General features: G+C 43.6%; 1 pseudogene across 1 annotated transcript in view; it reads right to left on the bottom strand.

The window, feature by feature from the left end:
• The window catches only part of LOC144981288 (protein NLRC3-like), a 45,235-nt pseudogene extending 22,361 nt beyond the window's left edge, over positions 1 to 22,874 (bottom strand). Inside the window, exons 1-5 of the transcript XR_013650656.1 lie at positions 22,788 to 22,874; positions 10,661 to 10,798; positions 10,474 to 10,578; positions 8,958 to 9,077; positions 70 to 125 (exon numbers count right to left, since the gene is read on the bottom strand). The product of XR_013650656.1 is annotated as a protein NLRC3-like (transcript). The remainder of the gene's footprint in view (positions 1 to 69; positions 126 to 8,957; positions 9,078 to 10,473; positions 10,579 to 10,660; positions 10,799 to 22,787) is intronic.
• Between the last annotated feature and the right edge of the window lie 252 nt (positions 22,875 to 23,126).

The following is a 23,126-nucleotide window of genomic DNA, read 5'->3' as shown; positions in this document are numbered from 1 at the left end:
AAGCTCCTTCATGAGTTTTGAACATGTTTCCAGAAGAATCCATCAGCAGATGATCAGGCTCTGACTCACCAGCTCTGGGTCTTTCTGCAGACTGGGGTCCGCTCCTCTTCTTCTCTCTGTGGACACTAAGGAGAAACAGATTTTAAAAGTTCTCATTTGGATCCAAACAGAAATTATGTCAGATTTGCTTTAATAATAATAAACTTTATTTGTATAGCACCTTTCAAGACAAAACACACACAGTGCTTCAAAGTAAAACACTGTAAAACACAGAGTATAAAAATAATTATAAAAAATATATTTTAAAAAGATAGGTTTTTAGCTGTTTTTTAAAAGAAAACACTAAGTCTGCAGATCAGACATGTAGATTAGAAATACACGAGGTCAGGCCCACAGTACGTGTGCCTCAAGGCAGAGGGCACTTGTGATCCCAGAGAATGCGACACCACGGCTAAAGAATGATAAAATTTGTGGTAGCAAGTAGTCATGGGTAGATGAGGTCTCGTGAAGCGTTTCAGCACATTGCCCAAAGTGTAATGATAATGTCTCCAGATGCTTTTAAGTTTGACAGTTCTGCTGAACAAATGCAACAATTAACCTCCAAAACATAAAATGATTAATGTAAAGAAAGAGTCAGTTTGAAATGGAATTATATTCTGCTAGATCAAGTGGAAACCAAGAGGAACCTGGGGTCAAAAAGAAAAAACTCTCGAGAAACCTCATGAAAAGGTCAAACACAGGTGGGCGGGGTAAACAGGGGTGCACGGGCGCGAGATTTATTCAACAGCTGGAGGCTGGGCACGCATCCAAGGCAACAATCTTGCATAGCCAATATTTCTAACAGTGATAGTCAAAGGACAACACCACACACTGACCTGCCAAGACATACAATCGCAAACACGCAATTAAAGCCATAGTATTTCCAATAACACACTCCTCTCCTTACAGTACTTGTGTTTATTTCAAGGAAATGTGTCCTCCCTCAATACACACATCAAATGCAGCTAAGCCAGACGTAACACAGGACAAACAAACCACATGTTGTGTCACAAAGTTTCTCAAGCACGAAGACAGTGGGAGGGAATGCACATGAAAACTGGAGCTTGCGGTGTACCTGAACATGAACCTGCGTGGCTTGTCCTCATGGATCTTAAATATGTCACAGAGCTTGTTGTTGCCCCTGTTCACAGTGATGACTCACTAGCATTTTTGGAAAGTAAAATAATTGAGCACAGGCACAGACTTAAAGAACTTTTCCCTGATTTGAGTTACCGAAGCATCATTACTTGGAGCACTATTGAATAAAGGAATATCTTATCTTATCTTATCTTATCTTATCTTATCTTATCTTATCTTATCTTATCTTATCTTATCTTATCTTATCTTATCTTATCTTATCTTATCTTATCTTATCTTATCTTATCTTATCTTACTATCTGCAGATGATCAAGCTGTTTGGTCCAGTTGTTGGGCAATGGACAATGCGCTTTAAAGCCAAGCATAACTTTTTCGAACAGGTTATCAGACACACAAGTTGTTTCAAGAATGTCCCCGTTTCTTTATCCTTAAACATCAGATGATGATTGCTTACCATCTGCGTGCACTACATCTATCTAAGCCAGACATTGAGGTTTCAGATGTATCCACTCTGCCAGTGGACTTGCTCAATGAAGACACAGCACAAGTCATCCAGCAAAAGTTCCCTGGCACACATGAAGTCCAATTTGCACAGTGTGTGACACTCAAGGGCATTACTTACAGAAAAGAAATGTTACTGGCTCACAGAGTAGCAGGTGGATTGCCAGACGTTTTTGAAATTGACCAAATATGCATTGTACATGATTGTGTGTTCTATGTTGTCAAAGAGCTGTGTGGTTGGTATAGAGAGCATTATAGAGTCTTTGAACTCAGCCCAGCACCTAAAAGAACATGTTAAAAACACCCAAAACACAATTTTCATTGGAGTGGGTCTTTCTAGAGGTGAATAATAAAGATATTTTCTTTTCCAGTGTAATGATGTAGATGCCAGACGAGAGTACATTATTAAAGGAGTCTCCATTTACATGGATGAAGATCCAGAAAACTTGGTCCAGGAATATGAGGTATGTATATCTTTTTTTTAACTAATAAATTTCTTATGTGCTGGACTTCACAAAATGTTATTTTGCAGTCCTTCATTTTCTTTCCAACTGCTTAAGGCCGTGTCGCACTGCCACTACCTACAATCTTTGTTTTTTCCACATTGTGAATGACCAGTTTCCATCTGTAGACAATGCGCAAGCGGCAGTGCGACGTGGCTTCAAAGGAAGTGTATGTCTTCCTGTATTTATTAACAATCCACCACTGTAATATATTGTGTATTTGTCAATGTACAGTTAATATTTCTTTTTGACTAAGATCTTGCCCATCTATTTGTTTTGGTACAGGGCATGGATGAAGACTCTATTAATGATGCCATTGCGGACACCTGCGCGGGTGTTTATGTCCTGAAGGAACAAGCTTCGAGTGCCGAGGGTAAAGACATTGGAGTTGTCTTGGAGGGTAAAGACATTGGAGTTGTCTTGGAGGGCATCATGGTGCTACAGAATCTGGAAAATGTGGCAATGGCTGTCGCCATGCTGTTTGGATTGATGTATGCCCTCAACCTCAGCTATCCGCAAAACCTCCGTTACATGTTTGAGGTACTTCAAAAGATAATAATGGAACTGAACGAAGGAGAACTTTCCAACAAGGTTCGTGCTCTGAAAAACAGACTCTTTCAGAGACAAGATCAGAGGCCACGGACAGTGAGCAGTGTCTTCAGACATTCACCACAGAGGGTGTTGTGTCCTCACCTACCAGTAGTACTTGTTTTCCATCGTTAAGCATTTACCATTGTTAAATGCATTTTGTGCAATGTTTGATTCTATGATTGAATAGCTTTAGATTTTAATAACAAAAAAAACTTTTCTTTACATTCTTATTTGTTTACAATTCTTTAGAAGGATTTTTTTCCACTCAGGTATATTTGCATTAGTACTTAACAGTTTTTACTTTTAAGAAACATACCTGACAATGCACTTTGTTTTTTGTCTTGAAACATGGTTCAACCGTCTTAATTTTGAAGTTTATTGCAACTGTGAATGTTATGAATACAAAATTGCTTTGTGATAGCAGTCTTTTAGTGTGAAACGGACAAAAGGTCCAGAAAACGTAGCATTTTCTTTAGAATTGCACTACCAAACGTGATATGCCCTTATTTGCCAGCACTACTTAAGTTCCATTTTTTTTTAAATTTAATTGCACGGTGTGCAATATTTTTGTGTTTTCTTAGGTAAGTTTGAAGATTTTGATTGAATGCCTTTTGAGTCTTCAACATATTGTGACTTTGATATTTTAGAATGCACAGTATGCACATAAAAAATTGATTTATGTACAATCTTATTTGTTTAAAATTTTTATGATGATTTTTTTTTGCTCTGGTATATTTGCACTGGCAATAACAGTTGTTTACTTTTGAGATACCTGACAATGCACTCTCCTTTTTGTTTTTGATACATGGTTCAGCTGTCTTAATTTTTGGCAACTCAATGTTCTGAATACAGAATAGGTATGTGATACCATCTCTTTGTGTGACTGCAAGTCATTTGAAATTTCATATCAAGTACACTGTAACATGTAACTATTTAAAAAGAACTATTTTGATGGGAAGTTTCAATAAATTGCTTTAAAGTAAGTATAGGACATAATGAAAACACTAGTTTTGTAGCTTTAAATAAGAAACATAATTACTTTTAAAATATCAAGTTGAAGTTATAGTTAAGAATTAAGTTTGCTGCACATGGTAAAATCATTTCAAAATTTCACAATAAACTAGGTTTACATTTTCAACATTTAACACATTAAATGAACATGATTCTTTTAAACTAACACGATTCCTTTGAAATAACTAACATGATTAAAATGATTTGGACTTTTAAAACTGAAGAAATAGAAGGAAAGCTTCTACAAACAGGTTTTCCATGTGTTTGTTCAGAAGGAACGGCGCACCGACTTCATTTATGAGTAAAGTAGGTCTATAATAACAATGTTGGTGCTTTTTTTCTGTGCTACAGTTTGTAAACGAAAGAAAAATGTGGAAGATAAAGTTTAAACAACAAACTTTAACTGATGCTAATCAACTGGTGACTAAGCTGATCTGTAAGGGTCATTTGTTTGTGTATCTGACTGATGACATCAGCGCCTCACCAGCTGTGAACCTCAACACAAGTTGCTGAGTCAAAGCTGATTGGCTGTGGTGATCACAGGAGGAATGTGCTGAAAGGTGAACAATGACAAGAACAAAGTGGTGATGGTTGATGACATTTTTGGTTCCGAACTCTTTTTATTGAACAAATGCAGATGTTTTACACTTCCCGTTGCACTGACTGGACGTTTTTCTGCTGCCCTCTGAGAAACATTTGCATCAACTGGAATTTGGTCTCCAAACTGAGTCGATTCTTGCTCCTAACAGTTGGTCTTGGTGCTCAGGAGTCCTTTCCTTTCTGATTCTATAAGCTCACACTGTTTAGTGGTACGTCTCATTAAAATGACAACTCTGTGATCCAGACTGTGCTGAATCTAATCTAAGCAAATGTGTTTCCAGGTTGAAACCAGAGCAGATCTAGTCCATCTGAAGGTCTAAATGATGAGTTAGCTGTGTTTGGAGCTCATGTCTGGACTGAGCTCAGAGAAAAGTTCAGCTGTTTGCTTCATCCTCACAGACTGAGCTTTGTGTCCTCAAGAGTTCTCCAACTCTTTTTTTTTATTATTATTTTTTTTTAAACTTGTCCTGTCCAACAGCTGGGCAGGCAGATGAGAGCTGAAGGCCTCTTGTGTCAGACATATTTTACTTTACACACAGGGGTTATTAATCTTCATACAAACCAAAGGTATGTCTGAATAAACCCCTTTTGTAATTGAGGCAAAACTTTATTAATTTCAATCATGTTTGAAAATCTTTGGTGTTGGACCGAACGGAAAAAGAAAGAAGGGAAGAAGAGAGAGGGATGTTAGAGGGGGGGGGGGGGGGGGGTAGGAGGGTGATAATAGGAGGGGGGGATAAGACCATGAAGCAGCATAGAGCAGTGTTTTTCAACCAGTGTGCCGCGGCACACTAGTGCGCCGTGGGAAATTGCCCTCATTACCTGATTTAACAACATTTTCCATCTCCAGGATTTCAGCTCTTTGTTCATCCAAACAGGTCCTGATAAAACACTGAGTAGTTAGGAATATGAAAGATCATAAAATACTTTTTTCTTTGTGTTTAATTGATTCTATTAAAGACATTTTGATAAGAATGACGGCACCGCGATTTATCTGCAGCTATAACTGTTTTCTGAAAAGTCCCGCAGCTTTTACCGTCTCCACCAATCATTCTTGAAGGCTTAATCACATGTCATCAGTCTGACCAATCAGAAGTGTTTAAAGTCTTCACTTCCTTGTTCCAATTTAGCTCATAACTCACTCAGTTCCAACAAAAACACCAGCTAAAGCTCGTCTTTAGCGGGGTAGCTTTCCACAGAATCCGGTATCAGACCGTGGAACAAGTGAACAAAACCATGAACCTCAGAGACGCGAGTCTTTCTGCCGTTTTCTAGCAGTATTTTCACTACATCTCCCATGATGCATTGGCTTAAAGGGACAGCGGCTCACGTCTTGAAACCACAACGAACATAGTCAGTTTGTATGTAACTTAACTTTTATTACATCTTTTAGAAAAAACACCTGCAACTTCCTGCTTTTTCTGCCACAATTATCACAAAAATGCACGTCAGATTGCCCCCCGGGGGGGGGGGGGGGGGGGGGGGGGCTGTAGATCAAAACAGACTATGAGTTTCTGCTTTTTTTTTTTTTTTTTATTGGACGCTGGTGTGCCGCGGGATTTTTTTTAAGGTTAAAGTGTGCCGTGGCTCAAAAAAGGTTGAAAACACTGGCATAGAGCAGCAAGTTTACTGGATTTTTATCATTACGGTAAGGTTCAAATGGAGACAAAAAAAGCTTCCGGTTCCGGGTTACACAGCAGGACGCGTGGCGTGCCTCTCTGCGAATACAACTATCTTCAAATTACTTAAAAGGTTGATTTTCTCCAAAAAAGAGAGCTGACCATGCCCCCGAAGAAACCCCAGGAATACGAAGATCTCAAAAAGTCTCTTGACATTATTCAAGAAACGCTGAAAAGTTTTATGGAACAAGTGTCGGCTAAGCTAACGCCACTTTGGGAGATGATGGAAGAGTTCCGAAGAATTCGGGCTCAAAATGAGCAGCGAGAAAACCGGGTCGAGATTCTGGAGAAAAGACTGGACGATGTGGAACAGCAAGTAAGGATGAATAATGTCATTCTCACTGGAGTACCAATCAAGCCTCGAGCGAAACTGACAGCAGGAGCAAGCACTGCTAATGCTAGCGCTAGCGTAGCTAGCAGTGCTAATACGGTGATCGGGGCAGAGTCTTTGGAGCAGCAAATACATTCATTTCTCACATCTAAAGGGATTTCCCTGGATCTCAATACCATCGAGACCTGCCACCTGCTCCCCAGGAGAAAGGAGACGGATAAACCAGCGATCCTCATCAGGTTTGTGAATCACAAACACAAGCTAGCTTTGATGACCCAAAGGAAACACCTGAAAGGTTCGGCTGCTTATCTAAACGACCATCTGACCAGAAGGAATGCTGAAATCGCCAAACATGCCAGGCTTCTCAAGAAGCGTAAGCAGATTGAGGACACTTGGGTTAAAGGCTGCAGGATTTACGTCAAACCGCTCGGTCCAGAGGACCGGTCCAAGGTTCAGGTTGTGAACACCATGAAAGACTTTGAAAAGTGTTTAATGACGGTCGTCTGAAACAACATGTAGTAATAAACCAAAGAGCCAAATAATTTCAAGAAATATGACGCCTGGATTCCTCACTTTCTCTGTATGTCTGACGTAACCTGAATAACAGCAGAGTTCTGACCTGCAGACAACTTGACCTCAACTTTCACCGTCGCTGATATCAGCTGAAGAAGGATATGGACCTGAATCTAATGTCTGCAGACATAACATGGAAGAGAACTATTAACTCTGTTTAAACCCAGAAGTACGGCTGTTATCAGTAAAAGAAGAAATACCAACCTTGGACAATCGACAGTTATGGACCCTTTTTACTTTTCCCCTACAGCATTACTTTATTATAAAAAAAAAAAAAAAGTAAAACAAATGATTAATCACTTATTGAAAATTGTTAATTTGATTGACTTTTAATGATATTACTTCACTTTCTCAAAAAATTGATAAATTGATTCAAAAATCTTTCCTAATGTAGCATAATTTTGCACATGTTTTTAACTTTTGATACTTGATGAAATTTTGCTATGACAATTCCTGAAACAGTGTTGTGTCTACTTTACTGATATAGTATTATGTTTTATTCATATGAATGGCTTTTATAAGTAACATAATCTGCATATATTTCAGATGACTGATCTGCATTTGCCATGTTGATTTCTAAAATAGTTATTTTTGACGTAATACTTAAGTAATTCATCTTTGTCATGTGCTTTATCGATATCTTATGATTTTTAATTCTGTCTGATAAAAACTGGGAACCGGATATTGATAAATCATGTAATAAAATGGTTACAGTATAACGGGGTGGGATTATATAAGTTTGCTTCCTTCCACTCCCTTTCAAGCAATGTATAACTGATGATTATATTGCTGTTGTGTATTATTTGTACTTAATTGCTTGAAATAAACCATTTCAAATCATTTCAAAAAAAAAAATGTAGTACAAATCTAAAAGGGGGGGCCTGTTCACACACACACTCAAATGTTAACAACACACCTGCTAGCTGCAAAAATGTCAACATGTCAACATGTACACAATACAGATAGTGTTCACACACGCATACCTCTGCCTTCGAACCAACTAGTGTGACATATTTCATTCATTCTATCACGCAAACTATTAGTGCAAAGGTGAGCTAACACCTGTGCTCAGGTGAGTGTTTATGTTCTTCTAAAATGGATGGTGGCGCATGAACGCAGGGCCCCACCCGAGAAGGGTGCCCACAGCCCCAGACGAGCACCCGATCACCACCCAGGAGTTCTGGGCATCCCCCTGCCCCAACATCAGGTACGAGTCAGTACCCCCCAAGGGAGACCCGCTCTGCACCCCAGGCAGCCATCCACCAGGCCCACGGTTGGTCCAGGGGAGGAGCAAGGCAGGGGCCAGCTGCCCCCGCCCAGGAGAGGAGCACCCCGGGTAAAAGGGGGGCACACGAGTGGTGTTGTAAACATGGCCCGACCAGGCTCGGCCACAGTTGGTAATTTGGCGGGGCCCAGCGCCCAGGGGCCGGGACCAGAACCCACCCCACAGGGATACCGAAACCCCCGGCTCAGGTGTAATATGAACCCCCTCCCCGCGCGGAGAGAGAACTGCCGGGCCCAGGAAACCGGCACCCAGGGGACACGGCCGCCGTTGCCAAGGGCCCCGTACACCCCACCAGGGATGGGGTAGGGGTCAGATGGTCCTAGGTCCCACCTTCCTTGCAGAATGTATGTGTTTGTGAGGGTGTGTGTGTGCGCCTGTGTGTGTGTGTGTTTATGTTTGAATGTTTATTTTGAGGAGTAAAGGGTGTGTGTGTTTACTAAGGGGGTGTAGTTAAAATTGGTGGGTAGGGCACTGAGGGGACATCTCCTGATTACTCACAGTGATGTCCCATCACCCTCCCCACCAAGAGGCCCTACATGTCTAAGGTGCAAATAAAACCGAAAAAGGGGGGGCCCACTCCATTCGGCAACAATGGGAGGGTTGCCGTCCAACTTTCCTCTCAGACCTAAAGCGCTCACAGCAGATGGTTGACCTTCCTGGATGGATCAGCTGATGTTCTTGATGAGAACATTGTTGTTCCTGCTGAGAGCTGAACTCTGCTTTGTTCTCTAGAAACTGCTTCTTACTGTGAGTCTGAAGGTCCTGGTTCTGTTCTGAAGAATGGAGGTTCATTTTTGGACCGGTCACTCTTCATGGAGCCACAGCTGGAGGCTGCAGACTGGAGTCTCTGTGTGACCTGTTGACCTCTGCAAACACAAAACCATCAGAGTGTTGGAGGATCTGCTTCTTCATGAACAGCTGATGGACTTTGACATGAACACAGACTGAGCTGTTTAGTCTGGAATAACATGACATGTTTGGATCAACAGTTTACAGATCTCATCACACACATGATGCTCCAAGTGAGTCTGATCAGAGAGATCCAGAACTGAACCAGACCTCAAGTCCCTCATCTGAAAACTGTTGATCATCTGAACTAGAATCCAGCCTCCTTTAACTCTGACAAACATAGAGCTGTGACGGTGTCGAATTTTTCATCACCGCGGTGTCGCGGTTAACCGCCCCCCCCCCCCCCCCCCCCCCCCCAAAAAAAAACCACAAAATCCCCCGGCAGCCGCATCGGAAATAAATACAATTACAACGTACTAGTCTTTATTAACAAACAACAGTAACAACTAACAACTACATATCTAACTTGTGAACTAACTATAGGTGTTGTAGATTGACTGTGTGTGTGAGCGCGGAGCGTCTTGTGTAGGAATAGTAAGAAGGTGCGCACACGTCTGTTGGGGGGTGTGTGTTGATTCTTCTGCAGTGGACCGCTCTGGAGCTGCACGCAAGTTTCACCTGTGCTCTCTGGTACAGACATCTTCTCAGAATATTATGTATTGCCCAGTAATAAACAGACTGCAGACACTTTGTCACCTTTCCGGTAGCCGTGAGCCTGACACCCATGAAGAACGCGGGGCAGGAGGCTCCGCCTTTGTTTATACAGACACGTAACGTTACGCTGCAAAAAATAGTTCCCAAACTGATCTTCATGGAAATCCAACAGCGCGCGTTCATATTTGGTGTTACGGAGTGAAGGAGGACAGTAATAACACCCCCCCCCTCCAACACAAAATCCTCCAGTGGGCGGGTGTGTCGCGCACTTAAGAACGCACGCAGCTTGTAATGGAAATGAATACAGTGGAAATTAACAATTGGAAAGCAGTAAATTTGTCTTATTTCCTTGCGAGACGGAAACTTCTGTTGTGGAATAAGGATGTGTGCTTCTGAAAGCGCGCGCCCGTGTATGTAAAGGGAGCCGCGTGTCACGTGCAGCGCAGAGGCAGACAGTGAGGGTACTTGCGCGGTGGGAGAAATGGAGACAACAGTCTGAAAGAAAGAAGGAAAGTCTGACCACAGGACTAGCAGAAAAAGGAAATTATCAGCAAAGATGAATGCGTTTAATGTGTTTATTATAGTTCCAAACACGCGCCATATGCAAAAAGTAAAAAAAAAGTGCGTAAAAAAAGTGCGTAAAAAAAGTGCGTAAAAAAAGTGCGTAAAGAAAGTGCGTAAAAAAAGTGCGTAAAAAAAGTGCGGTGATGCGGTGATGCGTTGATGCGGTTATCGTCACAGCCCTAGACAAACACTCACTGTTCCACTCCTGAACTGATGACTTTGAAGTCAGGATTAGAATCCTTTGACATGTCACTCCTTTTGGACCTCCAGCTGGATCCAGATCCAGGTCCAGGTTGGTTCCTGTGAAGAATTAAGGTTGCTGGTGTGAGTGCTGAGCTCTGACATGGAGAAGATCATGGACAGTTGGAGATGTTCATCTCACCTCTGAGCTTTGCTCTGGTTGTCATGGTTACCACCTCTGCTTTTAGAGGGAGGGGCTCCCTCCTGTGTTTCCTCCCACTGATCCATGCTGCTGGATTCACTGGATCCACATCAGCTCACACACACCTTCCACCTTCACCTGCAGAGGAAACCCTCCTCATCATCAGCTCTGATCCTCCTTCACCAACAGATCAGCTGCTCCTCCACTGATTGGCTCTTCTCTTGTGTTTCCTCTCAGGTTCAGGTGAATGCAGTCAGACAGCAGTGGGAGGCAGAGGAAGCTGCCATTAGCTGCTGCACTTCTGCTCTCCCTCCACCAGGTGGAGACATGGAGCTGCAGCAGCACAGTGTAATAGATCAGTGTTTTTCAACCAGTGCGCCGTGGGAAATTGCCCATTTTCACTGATCTAAAAACATTTCCCATCTCCAGGACATCAGCTCTGTGTTCATCCAAACAGGCCCTTATAAAACACTGAGTAGTTAGGAATATAAACGATCATAAAATACTTTTTTCTTTGTGTTTATTTGATTCTATTAAAGACATTTTAATATGAATGACGGTACCGCTATTTAGCCTTAGCTTCAGCTGTTTCCTGAAAACTCCCGCCCCTTTAACTGTCTCCACCAATCATTCTTGAAAACTTAATCACATGAAGTGGTTAAACTCTTCACTTCCTTGTTTCCATTTAGCTCATAAGTCTCTCAGTTCTAACAAAAATACCAGCTAAAGCTCGTCTTTAGCAGTATAGCTTTCCACAGAATCTGGTGTCAGACTGTGGAAAAAGTGAACAAAACAATGAAGCTCAGAGATGCTAGTCTTCTTGCCCTGTTACGTCAGTTTAACTACATCTCCCATGATGCATTGGGTTAAAGTTACAGCACCTCAGCGCACAATGAGACATCCTTGTTATATGTCTTGAAACCACAACGAACACACAGTTTGTAAATTTTCTAACTTAACTTTTATTACATCTTTTAAAAAACAGGTGAAACTTCCTGCTTTTTCTGCCACAGTTATCACAAAAATGCTGGTGGGATGCTGGTGTGCCGCGGGATTTTTGTCAAGGTTAAAGTTTGCCGTGGCTCAGAAAAGGTTAAAAAACACTGTAATAGATCAACCAACTTTCAGCAATCCTTGTGCTTAGTTTGCTTTGCTTTGCAAAAATTCTGGAAGGTGTAAGGAACACATTTTGGAGTTTTCCTTAGTTATGATATAAAGTTTGCCAAATAGTTAAAAAACAGGATTGTTTCAAAAGTATTAATATAAATGCCACTTTAACAGCCTGGTGGGAATTTCTCAAAATATCAAAATCATCAATTCAACCGTGCAAAATGACACCCATCTGGAACAACCCAGACATCCTCATAAACAAAAAAATTATCCACTTCCCAGCTTGGCAAGCAGGGGGCATAAAACAACTAGAGCACATAATTATTGATAGAAGATTCATAACTCCCCAGGAACTTCAAGACAAACATGGAATATATAACTTCTTGGAATATCAGCAAACTTAAATCAATTATTACTAAAAAGTTTAAATACAGAGACAACGATTTAAAGCTACCAGATGTAGTTACCACTCTGATCAATTTCTCAATGAATAAAACTCTCTCCAAAATATACAAACTTTTATGTAATTTAGATAACAATATTTCACTTCCGACAACAAAATGGGATGCGGATTTGAGCATCAGCACAGATGAAAGTTTTTGGTCAGAACTTTGTCTAAACACCTTTAAAATGACAAAAAGTCCAAATCTGCAGCTAATCCATTTCAAAACTCTTGGACAGAGGATGTTCAAGATGGGTCTCAGTAACTCAGACATTTGTCAGCACTGTGACAGTAATCTACCCGACAATTACATGCATGCACTATGGTTCTGCACGCCTGTCCAGGCTCTCTGGCAGCAGGTATGTGCCGATCTATCAGTCTGGCTTAAGGTTTCAATCACAGCTTCACCGTCACTTTGTGTGCTTGGTGACATGAGTGCCATCGATGTAGAAGGAGGATTAGGCTCTATCATTTTCATAACTCTTTGCATTGCTAAAAAAACTATTTTAATAAATTGGAAAAGCAAAAAAAATATAAATATAAGTCAACACAGAAATCTGCTGCTTGATCATATCAGCTTGGAAAAAATGTCAGCCCAAAGTTCAAGTAACTTCGAAAGAATTCGGTCTCTCTGGTCTCCCATAGCTAACTCCGTGACTTAGGGGGTGGGGGGGGCCTGGTCGTCGCTGCTCTTTGCCCTTCTGCCGTGGGCCGGGGTGGGGGTCGGGGCCTCCGGTGCCTGGCGGGGGTTGTTGGGGGCTCCGTTGGTAGGGGGATCGGGTCCGGCGCCTGGGTGGGGCGGGCTGGAGCGCTGCGTAGTCCTTTGGGCTTGGGTGTGGGGGTGCGTGGTGGGGGGGTGGGGTGGTGGTCTGGCCTGGCTTGGGGGGGTGGTCCCTTTGCCTGTGCTGGGGGGGGTTGGCGGGGGGCGCTGCTCGGGGGGGGGGGGCCCAGCGGCGCTAGATAGGCTTCCCATCTACGCCTGGGGCTGGGATCGGCCCTTCCCTGGCTCTGGGGCGGGACAGGACAACCCTCTTGGGGCCCCCGGTCGCTCTGGGTGTCCTCCGCTTCGGCTGCGGGGTCTGGGGGGGTTGGGGTGGGGGGTCTTGACCTGTGGGGGGCATTCTGGGGGAGGGGGGGGTCCACTATTGGTACGGGGCAGGGGGGGTTGACGGGTCGGGGTCTCCGCTGAGGCCATCGGCGGTTTCCCCGGCCGGTTGGCTGCCTCAGTCCCGTCGAGGCCTGACCAGAGCTCTTCTAGGGCCGGCGTTTGGGGGTGGGGGCCTGGGCTTGCTCCGGGGGGGGCCGGCGCTTTCTGGCTCCTCTCTCTCTGTGTGGGGGGGGTGGTGCTGGGCCTGGGGTGTCGGCGCCTCCGGGGGTGGGGCCCCTGGGCTGGGTGGGCCTGGCCCCCTTGCTGGGGGGGGGGGGGGGGCGGGGGACAGCTGTTTGACCACCGGGGGACAGTCTATCAGCTGTCCCCAACTTACCCCCTTCCTCATATAACCTCATAATAGGGTGAGGGGGTGGGGGGCTTAGCCTGCGATGAGCCTTGGGGGGGGGTTTACTAGGCAGTGGCCCCCCTCCTATGGTTGCCGTATGGAGTGGGCCCCCCCTCTTTCGGTTTTATTTGCACCTTAGACATGTAGGGCCCTTGGTAGGGGGGGTGCTTGGACATCACTGCCAGCAAGCAGCGGATGTCCTCCTAGCACCCTACCCGCCAATTTTAACCGCACCTTAGACATTTAGGGCCCCTTGGTGGGGAGGGTGAGGGGACGTCACTGTGAGTAATCAGGAGATGTCCCCTTAGTGCCCTACCCGCCAATTTTAACTGCACCCCCCTTAGTACACACACCCCTCCCCCCTCAATATATACATCCCAACATAAACACACACACATGCACACACACACCATCTCAAACACACATACACGCACACACATTTTGCAAGGAAGGTGGGACCTGGGTCCGTCTGTCCCCTGCCTCTTCCCTGGTGGGGGGTGCGGGCCCCTTTGCAACGGCGGCCGTGTCCCCGGGGTGCCGGCTTCCTGGGCCCGGCGTTGCTCTCTCCGCGCGGTGGGGGAGTTCACATTACATCTGAGCCGGGGGTGTCTGGTCCCTGGGGGGTGGGTTCTGGTCCTTGCTCCTGAGTGCTGGGCCCCGCCAAATTTCCAACTGTGGCCGAGCCTGGTCGGGCCATATTTATAACACCCCTTGTGGGCCCTCTTTTTTTTCCCCGGGGTTCCCCCCTCCTGGGCGGGGGCGGCGGGCCCCCTGCCTCGCTCCTCCCTGGACCAACCGTGGGCCGGGCGGATGGCTGCCTGGAGTGCGGAGCGGGTCTCCCTTGGGGGGTCCTGGCTCGTACCTGGGGTTGGGGCGGGGGGATGCCCGGAACTCCTGGGTGGTGGTGGGGTGCTCGTTTGGGGCTGTGGGCGTCCTTCTCCGGTGGGGCTCTGCGTTGGGTTCTCCCGGCGCGGCGGGGGGGCTGCTCTCCTGGTTGGGCTGGGGCGGCGCTCTCTTTCCCTCCGTGCTTCCCTGGCCTCTGGCTCTGGGGGCCTTGCGGCGGCCCTGCTGGCCCTGGCCTGGGTGGCGGGCTTGGTCGCCCGGGCGGCGGTTGTTCCCTGCCTGTTCCCGTGTGGCGTTGGGGGGATTCCGGCTGCCGCTGCTGCTGCGGTGGGGGTCTTGGGTTGGGGATGGCTGGGCACTCTCCCTCCTTCTTTTCACGTTCCACCATCCATTTTAGAAGAACATAAAACCTCACCTGAGCACTGGTGTTAGCTCACCTTTGCACTAATAGCTTGCATGACTGAATGACTGAAATATTTCACACTAGTTGGTTTTAAGGCATAAGTATGCGTGTGAACACTATCTGTTTTGTGTACATGTCGACAGGTGGACATTTTTGCAGCTAGCAGGTGTGTTTATAAAATTTGAGTGTGTGTGTGGACGGGCCCCGCCCTTTTTGTACTGCATTTGAACCTTACCATAATGATTAACAACCAGTAAACTTGTTGCTGTATGCTGCTTCATGGTCTTATCCCCCTTCCCCTCCTATTATCACCCCCTACCCCCCCCTCTCTCTAGCGTCCCTCTCTCTTCTTCCCCTCTTTCCTTTTCCGTCCGGTCCAACACCAAAGATTTTCAGACATGATTGAAATTAATAAAGTTTGGCCTCAATTACAAAAGGGGTTTATTCAGACATACCTTTGGTTTGTCAGAAGATTAATAACCCCTCTTGTTAAAGCAAAATATGTCCAACACAAGAGGCCCTCAGCTCTCGTCTGTCTGCCCAGCTGTTGGACAGGACAAGTTAAAAAAAAAAAAAAAAAAAAAGGTTAAAGTTTGCCGTGGCTCAGAAAAGGTTGAAAAACACTGTAATAGATCAACCAACTTTCAGCAATCCTTGTGCTTAGTTTGCTTTGCTTTGCAAAAATTCTGGAAGGTGTAAGGAACACATTTTGGAGTTTTCCTTAGTTATGATATAAAGTTTGTACTTTGTAATTTTGTATTTATTTTCATATGTGGTTCCATTAAAAAGTAAATTTTAAGAAAGAGTGAGTCCTCTATGTTCTTTTAATTTTGATTCCTCTTATTAAGCAGATGACTAAATATTTGGCAAGGTTCCAACCACTTCTGTCTCTTGGTTATATGAAGACACTGAATAATGCTTTTATTGTCAATTTTTATTCATTCATTTTCTTAACCGTTTTTCGCTTTCGGGGTCACGGGGCTGCCGGAGCCTGTCCTGGCCACTTGTGGGCGAAGGCAGGGGTCGCCCTGGACGGGTTGCCAGTCTGTTGTCAATACAATTCATTATTGTAACTCCCTGTTCTCTGGTCTTGAAAAAAGAACAATAGATAAGATAATATATGCCTTTATTGTAACTGTCCACTTGGACAATGAAATTGCAGCAGTCACCATTGCAGTGCAAAAAAAAATCTAACAAAGTAAATGTAAGAACTAAAAACTTTCAGCTGTTTTTAAAAGTCTTTAAATATCGAAACAAGTGTGCTGGTGTGTTTTTAAAAAAGGCAGCAGGAGCAAAACTGATTGGTTGTGATTTCTTTTTTTATTTTTTCAGTCAGCAATCAGCATCCAAAAATCCATCAAAGTCCTCATCGTCTGTATTTGAAATGAACAGCTGGGCTATATTTCTATCAAACACGCCAGATTGCCTTTCATTGTCAGAGTCTGTCTCGTTGCCGTGTGGCTCCTCCAGAATGATGCCGGCAGCATGCCCAAGCATCTACAATTCATTTACAAACTGTGGTGTAACTCGTCCGGCGCTGCCTCCCAGTCTTAATAAAACTGTGTCCACCATTCGACAGTGTGACTCACTGGGATGTCAAAAGTGGGCAGCACTTCGTCCATGTTGGTGGTGGCTGGGCGTGTTTGTCTGCAATCTTTTAATTGCAGTAGCAGCTGAAGATAGGCAAGCTTTTCATTGTAATCCGCCAGAAGTTGCTGCGCCACCGTAGTCCTTACCCGGTGCTTTCGTTTCATTAAAGGAAAGCACCAAGCCGGACCTCCTTGAAAATATTCAGTTTTCATTTCCTCTGAAAGTGTTTCTGCCCTCAGTCGAATGGTGACTGTAGAGACACCTCTTCCCAGCTGTTATCTGATCATTGATCCATTGCTAGAGTCTGCTTTTTTTCTCCTGGAAACTGTGTCATCTTGACTTGTCGGACTTCGTTTTCCAGCTTCCTCTTCTTGCGAACCATGTTCCTCCACATACAGTAGCTGATAGGTCTTTGCAGAGTTTTCAGGGTTTCCAAAACTATGTTGTTTTGTTGTTCACGCCCACACTTCCCTCCTTACTGTTCTCATGCTGTACTCTCCAACGTCCTCTTTACCAAAGTCGCACAACAATACATTAGACGCACCACCTCATAGGGCGCACCGTACATTTTGGAGAAAATTTAAGACTAAAGTGCGCCTTGTGGTCGAGAAAGTACGGTAATCTCTTACTTTTCCTGTTCTGACATGAACCCACTGGGCAAAGACACGTCTATTAGATATCTAAATCATGGCTATTTCAATGCTTAATAACATAGATATGCATTATGTAGCTGATAAACATGGATTCATAGAGTTCTATTGCACATCATGGTTTAGATCTCTAGCAGATGACTTTCCCACAGATAATTGCATCGTGTCTACTGGATATATTAGACAAATCTATTTTGCTTCTCTATTATATATCTAACAACAGTGTTCACACATGGGTCACTTACTCACCTACATGTAAATATATCATCCTGAGATATGTTTAAATGTCTATTAGAAAACTTTTTTGAATATTTAAATAAAAGAGAAAAAACAAGTCAAGCATGATTCTATTGTTGTTATTTTGTTGTGCTGTCATCCTTTTTCTTCTTTCATGCAGATGACAATATTAGTGGAGAGTCCACTTTCTTTCTTATCTATACACATAAATGCAATTCTGTGTTTTTAGAACTGAACAACAAGCAGACACTGGTGTACAGCATAAGGTTAAAAAATGTGCTTTAAGGTCATTATAATAATAATCCACTATTACAAATAGATCAGACCTATTACCATCATTTTGTTCACTTATATGACAAATTAAAATCAGAACAAAAACAAGTTGGATTGTTGTTTTGATGCAAGTTTCTGAGACCTTTAACAACAGGTACATTTCAGGATACTTCTACTTCTGGGAATTAAAACTTTGTGATTACTAGTTGTCTGTGAACAAAAAGGCTGCACTGTGACAAAGTGGTTAGCTCTTTCACCTTACAGTGAGAAAAAATCTGGTTTAAATACCAACTGGGACCTTTTCATGTGAAGTTTGCATTTTCTCCCTCTACAGATGTGGACTGTATAAAGTTTCCTCCCACATTTCAATAAGATGTTTCACAGGTCAACTGCAGTCTGCAAATTTATTTTTTGTGTTTTTGTGGCCTTGTGATAAACTGGTGACCTGATTAGGGTGTACTTCACCTTCAACAATAGCAATTAAGTCATGGTACGGACATGGTACAGATTTGAGCATCGGGCATGGCTTGTTGTTCAAGCAACAGCGCAATTTGAGCAGCGTGACGCAGTCAGTTTTCAAACTTCTGAACTTTGGCGAGGTTGCCGAGTCACATCTTAGGAACTCATCTTTGGACATGTGAAGTGTTAAATGACACGACCAGCTTGTAGGATCAGCTACACCGACCCCTGGAGGCTGGCTGGCAGGCAGAGACAGGGTAGCAGCTGCCACATTGGGGAGGCAGCCTGCTCCGGTCTCCTGAACGTTATATTTTTCTTATTTTTCCCAGAGAAAATAATTTAAAGGCATCTATTTCAGTCAGACAACTCATGCAGTAAAGAAAGCTTTATTTTCCATATTTCTTTTAGTTTGGCACAAGGCTCTGTTCGTATGCGATAAAACAAGATCTCCATAAAAAAACTCGGGTATAAAACTACCTACCCCTAACAGAGCTCAAAGGTGGAGGGTGGGGCAAAAACGCAGCACTTGTGGAAATGGATGAAGCATAGGAAGCAGACCAGGGGCCTGTTTCAGAAAGGAGGTTCAACCAACTCTGAGGTTGAACTTGAACTCTGAGTTGGTCAATCGGGAGATTAACAACTCTGAGTTTTCTGTTTCAGAGAAGCTGATCCGAGTTAGGTCAATCAATTCTGAGTGGACTGATTCGGAGTTTAGCGTGCGCACCGCGACTATAAGAAGCCATTATCAATGGAGCGCAGATATCACGAGTCACCATGGCAACCGTGAAAAAAAGAGGTCTGCGTATTTTTCGCCAGCTGAACTTGACGTGCTGCTGCAGAGTTACAGTGAATATGAGCACATATTCCAGAAGAAAAGCAACACCGCTGCATCTGCAAAACAGAGACAGTTAGCATGGAAAACATAGCTGCTCAAGTCAATGCGTAAGTTTGCATTTAAATCATTGTTATAAAATATTGGCTGTAATAACTTTTTAAATAGCGTAAGGTGTGAAATAAAAAATGGCGATATTTAGGTGTACTTTTGAAGTGTTATTCCTGGTGTAAATGCATGAAATGCTGCATAGTGTACAGAACCAATCTGGGGGAAAAATGCATTTAACGTCGGTAATGTTTAGAGGACTTTTTTGTTAACTTTCCCCTCTTGCAAACGTTGGTCAGTTTAATATTAATACATGCAATTGTGTTTTTAAAAGTGAACTTTTGTCTACTGTTGGACCTTTCGCTGCGCGAAGACTTCTCCTTTCTTTTCTCTCGTCTTTCCGACCGACCGTGGTCAGAAGCGCAGGGGAGATTTCCTCCAGGGCCGAAGGGAATTCTCCTTCGGGGTTCACTTCCCGTTGGAAACCCTCAACCTCCAGAGCGGATTAAGAATGACTCCAAAACAGTTATTCTGGGAATGACACCTTCTCTTTATTTAACTAAGTGCTCCGTCCTCCGAACACACAATATATACCACGCACACACCTCCGCTCCGTGCTCACCCCCCCCCCCCCCCCCCCATCTGCACCTGCACTCGCACCCCGCTCAGCACACACACGCTGCAACACTACCCTTGTATTGATCAAGTGGTATAGGTTTATATGGGATTAAGACAGTAAGCAGTGCTAGAAAATTGTGTTTCCAAAAAGTAATTGTTACATTAATCTAATTCAATGTCCCTGATTTCATTTTCATGTTGATGCAATCCTGCAGGAATTAAAAAAACATGGCAGCAGCTAAAAATGAAGTATAAAAACCTAATTCAATCAGGTCAAATTTGAGCATGTTATGGATGTAGGCTATGTTGACAATATTTGACATATGAAACATCTACATAGCAATACATATCTAATGTTGTTTTCATTGTATATATGTAATTGACTGCAACGAAAAACGGTAACGCTCAAACAAAAACGTATGGGGAAATGACAAAATATTGAGTCTTCTCAAAATCCTCGTACGAGGTAAATATAATTCTCTACGAATTAATGCAGCCTCCTCGTCTATTGGGTCCTCCAAAAAAGAACAAGCCATTCTTGTCACTTAGACCGTCTCTGTGTGACGGAAATTTGGGCAATGAAAGTTAAAGCAAAAAATACCACTTCGTCTTTAAAAAGGGGAGGGGACCGGCAGAAACCTTGAGTTTAGAGAATAAAACCTGCTCCCGACCAGGTTAGGTTCACAGCGTAAGTAACCATGGACACTGACTCCGAGTATAAGTTACCTCTCTTTCAGAAACGGGTTTGACTTACTCTGCTTTCTCTGGTTTAACAAACCTCCCATTCTGCAACGGAAAACCCAGGGTTTCCCTGATTTCAGGGATAACCCACTCAGAGTTTACACTTAACCTCCTTTCTGAAACAGGCCCCAGGTGAGTTAATTGGACTGAACCGCCCACGGGGAGAAGTAAACAGGTAAACGCACTACTGAGCTTGCCTGCCTGAAATTCTCCCAAGGTCGTTTAATTTTAACTTCATTCTTGCTTTTGTTTTTTTGTCCCCCCCCTCTACAAACCGGGGCACAGAGAAACTGAAACATTGCAGATGCAGTTGTCATTCAGATGTAGCTCCTGCAGCAGGAGTGAACCGGAAGAATCTCTGAATGATTGCAGGAAACCAGACATGGAGACGTGATTATCGATGTTTTTGTGGAGCCTTTTAAAACAACTAGGGCTAAAGAAACATCTGGTGGTACACGCAGCCAGGGCATCAAGCTCATGAACACATTTTTGGACAGGCGGTGAGCAGAAAATTCACAGTGGGGCAAAGTAGAGGCAGCCAAAGCGGGTAGGTCCATAAACTGTACATCACTAGACTGTTTGGCTTCATTTCACTGGATCCTGAAGTAAGGCGTTTTCTATGGGTGACATCCTAACCGGCTTTGTCCATCCATCCAGAAAAGCAGGGTCCAGCCTCCTCCCATGGACTCCGAACAGCTCCTCTTAACCCTTGTGCTACCCTATGGGGTCAAGATGACCATTGACGTGTTATCCCCACCATGACAAAGGTTACTTTCCTTAAGGGGCGGCTGACCTTGGGTCGGAGGTTTGCAGGTTCGATTCTCGCCTTGCCCACCCATGTGTTGAAGTTTCCTTGGGCAAGACACTTGCCTGTGGTAGGAGGTTGGTGTTAGTGTTTGGCAGCGGAGCCGCCATCAATGTGTGAATGTGTGTTAATGGGTCTGTCACTGTAAAGCTCTTTGGGCCTTTGAGGAAGATAAAAAAGTGCTATATAAGTACACGCCATTTACCATTTCCTTCTTGGATATGTAATTGTACATAAAAAAGAAATAGCAACTCCTTACAGTCACTCAGCAAACCCCTAAGCTTCTGCAAAGAAAAAATCCTGGAGTTGCCACTGCACTGTTGGTAAACATCTCTGGATATCCAGTAGACATCTATGATGTCTGTAAGTTATCTAACAGACATCTTGCTTGCCCCTGGTAGGTTGGAACATGATCTGACATGTTCAGATTCTTCAGCAGAGCTCCTCCCTGTGCAAGTTTCTACATGCAGCAGCATCAGCAAAATCTACACTAATCACCTCACCAAAAACAGCTTGATGAAAAAGACTCTCAAATACCGGGTGCTTTAATTACTGATAGTGATCAGCAAACAAACTAAAGCTCTGCAAGCTTCTACATGCAGGAGAGGTCATCACGTCACCAACAGCAGCTTCATGAAGAAGACTCTTTTTTTAAACTCTGGAATCTAACATTGTCAAACAAACTCCTTTAAAAACCCTTGTGCTATCTTAGATGACCCCACCCTCCCATTGACGTGTTCTCCCTACCATGACAAAGGTGGATAAAGGTGGAAAGATTTCATGTAATCCATGGACACCAGTGAAGATCACAAATCATTGAAGAAAAAAGGTTCAGCTCACTGTCTAGTGGGTCTAGATGACCCCACTCCCAATGTTAAAGTGTCTAGGATGGCACAAGGGTTAATGGTGTTTTCCTCAAAAGGTTAAAGGTTACAGTAAAACAGATTATCTGAGGAAGAAGAAGATTTTCATATCACATGAATAAAAAGACAAATATTTCAGCTCAGGTGGAACTTCACTAATATGGTTTGTTCATATAAAGGGTTTGGTTTATTTTAAAAAGACAAACTTTAAAAAGTTTTTATTTTTACAGATTTTGAGTCTGAATGTTTGTCACCATGGAAACCGTTTTTGTTTCAGTGCAGCAGGAATCAGTTCCATCTGCAGAAATCTTCTTTTCTGTTAAAAAGCTGAGTTTTCTGGCTGCTTAAGCTTCCAGTCTGGGGCGGATTTCTGCAGAAAAGGATGTTGCATCAGATCCAGACCATAATGACTGCACAGCCATTGATCAGCACATAGAGGAAACGGCTGTTCTCAGCCAGAGGATTCTTTAGCTCACTGACTGCATGATATCAAAAAATTCAACAGTTCAAGTCAGAAAACGTTATTGACGGAAATATAACAAGCTTCCCATGATCCCTGCAGGTGTTTCCTTCTCTGCTTCAGTTACAGACAGATCTCTAAGGATCAGGGACCAAGCTAGACCTCTGTTTTTTTTTATATTAGTAAGTAAAACTTTTTATTTAGACAAAACACCTTGATCATGACAAGAAACAGAAAACCTTTTCACAAAGACTCACCGTGATGGAAGAAGAAATCAGGAGCAACATCCAAATATCTGTCTCCTTGGTCAAACTCTGCTTTCTCTCTAATTCTTCAAAACTTGGGAAGAGCTCCTCCTCCTCCTCCTCCTCCTCCTCCTCCTCCCTGCACATATGAGAAATCCCCTAAATTGTTCAGTTTGCTGTCAATAAGCAGCTGTTCATTAAAAGAACACTGTTTATCCCCTTATCAAGCATCGGTAACATCCCACTCTTTCTCTGTTTTCCTTGTCTGTCCGGAGGAAATTCAGACAAATATAATTAACATAAATGAAGCTTAGCCTGAAATACAAAAGGGGGTTTATCCAAATTTACCCT

Source organism: Oryzias latipes, chromosome 2 (genome assembly GCF_053564925.1).
Source record: "Oryzias latipes strain Hd-rR chromosome 2, Olatipes_Hd-rR_3.1".
Lineage (NCBI taxonomy): Eukaryota > Metazoa > Chordata > Actinopteri > Beloniformes > Adrianichthyidae > Oryzias > Oryzias latipes.
Note: the sequence above shows the minus strand (reverse complement) of the source record. Positions and strands in the feature narration are given on the sequence as shown.